General features: G+C 42.8%; 1 long non-coding RNA gene across 1 annotated transcript; it reads right to left on the bottom strand.

The window, feature by feature from the left end:
* Positions 1 to 880: 880 nt before the first annotated feature.
* On the bottom strand, positions 881 to 4,315 carry LOC118649612. The gene is made up of 3 exons (XR_004965704.1): positions 4,271 to 4,315; positions 3,537 to 3,609; positions 881 to 1,345 (listed from the first exon to the last, which is right to left on the bottom strand). It is a non-coding gene; the product is annotated as an uncharacterized LOC118649612 (long non-coding RNA).
* Between the last annotated feature and the right edge of the window lie 39 nt (positions 4,316 to 4,354).

Consider the following 4,354-nt stretch of genomic DNA (forward strand, 5'->3'; position numbering starts at 1 on the left):
AGGCAATATATGTACTCTAGTGATACCAGTAGTGCTTTTCCCCCCGAGTTTCCTTCAAATTTACTTTCAGAACCTACTGCTCATTTTTCAGTATCATGAATGGTACCAAACCTTCCATTTAGGGTAGATTTGGTTTTGGGAAACAATATTCAGACGATTCTGCAAGGAACTCACTGGGGTAGGTATGGGGGAGTTCATGTAGCAAAATGGCATCTACCTTCTAGACTTACTCCCTAGTGGAGATGATTATATAATAAGACATAATAAATACCAGAAGTGGCTTCACAAGCAATATGTAAGCAGAGGGAAGGAAGATAAAGCCACTGACTGTGATGGGCACCAGGAAAGACTTTTTCAGGAGAAGTGGTATTTGTTCCTGGGTCAGAGTTCAGCAAACTTATATCCTGCTGTCTGTTTCTGTAAAAAAAAAAAAAAAAAAAAAAAATTGTATTGGTCCCGGCCAGTGTGGCTCAGTGGTTGAGCATTGACCTATGAACCAGGAGGTCATGGTTTGATTCGCGGTCAGGGCACTTCCCCAGGTTGTGGGGTCAATCCCCAGTGTGGAGCGTGCAGAAGTCGGCCGATCAATGATTCTCTCTCATCATTGATGTTTCTGTCTTTCTCTTCCCCCTTGCTGCTTCTCTGAAATCAATAAAAAAATATTTTTAAAAAATTGGAACACAGCCATGCCTGTTTGTTTACATGTTGTCTATGGCTGTTTTAGATCACAACAGTAGAGTTGAGTTGCACAAAACTATGGCCCACAAAGCCTCAAATATTTGTTTTTTGGTCTTTTACGAATTTACCAACCCGTTCTAAACTTTTCTTTAAAGAATAGTTTCTTGATTTTGAGAGAGGAAGGGAGAGGGAGAGGAACATCCATGCGAGAAATACCAATCAGCCGCCTCCTGTACACCCCCTACGGAGTGTGCTGTTAACCAGGAATAGAACCAGCAACCTCCTAGTGCATGGGAGAACACCCAGACAACCAAGCCTCACCAGCCAGGGCCCATTCTAAACTTGTAAGGTAAAAAGTATGAGTGGAAGAGCAAGTTGGTTGTTTTAATTTTTTACTTCAGTACATAGATTTTAAAAATCAACATTTTATACATTGCCAAAATAACCGCTTAAAATTAATATGTCCTTGACCTCATACAAATCGATATTCACATTTTCCCAACTGTCCCAAGAAGTTTCAGAGGTAATTTTTGTCCAATCTGGGATCCTAGCCAAGAACTATGCATTGCACCACGTTATGTGTCTTGACTCTTTTTCTCTCCTAATCTGGATTCTTGGAACATTTTTGTTGTTTGTTAATCCTCACCTGAGGATATTTTTTCCATTGCTTTTCAGGGAGAGTTGGAAGGAGGGATGAGGGGGAAGAGAGAGAAAAACATGGATGTTAGAGGGCTACATTGATTGGTTGCCTCCCACCCCACACACACATACTGCGACCCACCGGGTGTGGCGAGTGAACCTGCAACCCAGGCCCAGGTACATGCACTTGACTGGGAATCTAACTGAGACCCTTCAGTGTGCAGGCTGATGCTCTCTCTAACCACTGAACCACCAGCCAGGGCCAACACTTTTTTCTTTTTTTGTAACACGAGCTTATTGAAGAGGTTGGGCCAGTTGTCCTCGAGAATGATCTTTTGTATTTGACAGACTTTTTTTACAGTGTCCTTCAACTGGTTCTCTAGCTCAGTGGTTCTCAACCTTCTGGCCCTTTAAATACAGTTCCTCATGTTGTGACCCAACCATAAAATTATTTTCGTTGCTACTTCATAACTGTAATGTTGCTACTGTTATGAATTGTAATGTAAATATCTGATATGCAGGATGGTCTTAGGCGACCCCTGTGAAAGGGTCGTTCGACCGCCAAAGGGGTCGCGACCCACAGGTTGAGAACCGCTGCGAGTCTAGCTGATATTTTTGCTAAACAGATCTAGAGTCTGAGAGATTCAAGTTAAACAGTCTGGGGGTAGCAGACATCACAGGAAAGATGTTCTTTGTGTTATGTAACATCAGGAGACAGACCCAGTTGTCCTGCCACTAGCCTGATCTTGTGCATTTGCAGGGAGATCTTTTAAAGCTGGTTGGTGACGAATATGTGCCCTGAGAGAATGGGGCAGCTGGCAGTGCAGCTCTGGTTGGTTGCTGCTAACGAGCAAAGGGGCCCAGTATTGCCAAATCTTATATTTCAAGAACTTTGCTCTTCCTAATGTTTATGCTAAATCTCACAACTTAAACATTGGTTCAGTTTCTTTTTAAAAATGCGTGCGGGCCAAAGAATAAAAAATTTAGGATCTACCAGTTTGCAAACTCTGTTTTTATCCACAGCATGGATAAAAACAAGTGGAGCCCGGCCAGCATGGCTCAGTGGTTGAGTGTCCACCTAAAGCCAGGAGGTCATGGTTCAATTCCCAGGCAGGGCACATGCCTAGGCTGTGATCTTGATCCCCAGTGTGGGGCGTGCAAGAGGAAGCCGATCAATAGTTCTCATCATTGACGTTTCTCCTCTCTCTTCTCTGAAATCAATAAAAACATATTTAACAAAAAAACACAAGTGGAGATGAAGGATATGTTGAAGAAAGAAAAGACTAGCGTAATCTGGAGCATAGAATTTTTTGAAGGAAATAAGGCTAGAAATAATTTAGGGCTAATCCTTGGAAGGCCTTGAATACATGGCAGCAGGTTATTTGGACTTCAATCTTATAGTAAGTTTTTGAGAAGAAGAGTGACTTCCAACTCATGATTTTAGTGGCAATGGGAAGACAGCAAAAATTTTTGACGATACTAATAAGCTTTGCAGTAATTTATGTGAGAGGTTTAGAGCTTGAAAAAGCAGGAAAGAAGATAGACATCCAGGTAGAAAAATTGACAGAGCTTAGTAACTGACTAGATTCACTCAGCCAACATTTATAGCATACTTGTCATGTGCCAGGTGTGGTGCTAGGCATTTGAGATACACAAATAATTGAGAAACAAGTCTTTAAAGCAGGGGTGGGGAACCTTTTTTCTGCCAAGGGCATTTGGATATGTATAGTATCATTCATAACAAATTATCAATTTAGCCCTAACTGGTTTGGCTCAGTGGATAGAGCATCAGCCTGCGGACTCAAGGGTCCCAGGTTCGATTCCGGTCAAGGGCATGTACCTTGGTTGCGGGCACATCCCCAGTAGGGAGTGTACAGGAGGCAGCTGATCGATGTTTCTCTCTCATCGATGTTTCTAACTCCTCTATCCCTCTCCCTTCCGCTCTATAAAAAATCAATAAAATATTTTTTTTTAAAAAATTAGCCTGCTATATTTGATGAAACATTTAGTTAACTCACCCCTAATGCTTTGGCAGAGCCAGACCAAATGATTTCGTGGGCTTTATATGGCCCACAGGCTGGACGTCCCCCACCCCTGCTGTAAAGGAAGTTTCAGCTTGGTAGATGCACTGGAACAAATAGTGGGAAATACAGGATAATATATTGCTAGTAGATGAGGACTCAATGGGACAATGAGGAAGAAAGGGGTCAACTACCCACCTGATGGGATGCAGGAGGGAAGGCTTCTCAGAGGAATCATTGGAACTGAGTTCTGAAAAGGGTCACACGTTGGCTGTGAGGAATGGCATTTACTGTGAGTCAGGCAAATATTAAACATCTAGTCATCTGAACTTTATAAAAGGCACTATTATCATCTCCATTTTTTATGTGGGGAAACTGAAACAAAGGACAAACTTCACACAGCAATTAGAACCGGGGTTTGAACCCAAAAAGTCATTTCAGAGTCTGTGCTCCTAATCACTGCACTTAACCAAAGATGAGTCATAAAGACAGGTTTCTAGTCTGTGTAGAGAAGGCAGTGCTATTAACCTGAATAGGGAGGAAAGGATGAGCAGGTTTCAGGGGTGAAGTAACCAGCGCATTTGGGGAACACGGAACTCAAAGTGCTGCTACGTACAGGTGTGGAAATGAAAATGTGGGTCTGGAGCTTAGGAGTAAGTCAGGGTTAAGGTTGTGGAGCTGGGAGTTATCCACCCAGAGGCGATCAAGACGTTCTAAGAATTAATGCAAACGTTAAGTTAAAGGAGAGAATAAGAAGGCTAAGAATGGGGCCTCTGGGCAATTCCAGAAGTAATCTAGAACGAAGTCTGGAAAACAGATAAATGATAAAGTGGCTAATGGATCAGCTTTTTTAAAAAGGTAATTCTGCTCTAGCTGGTGTGCCCAGTGAATAGATCAAGGGTTCTGGGTTTGATTCTGGTCAAGGCACGAACCTCGGTTGGATTGCAGGCTCCTCCCGGGGCCAGGCCCTGGTCCCGGCTTGGCTTGTGCAGGAGGTAACCAATCGATGAATTTCT

This window comes from Myotis myotis, unplaced genomic scaffold (genome assembly GCF_014108235.1).
Source record: "Myotis myotis isolate mMyoMyo1 unplaced genomic scaffold, mMyoMyo1.p scaffold_m19_p_3, whole genome shotgun sequence".
NCBI classification, from domain to species: Eukaryota; Metazoa; Chordata; class Mammalia; order Chiroptera; family Vespertilionidae; genus Myotis; species Myotis myotis.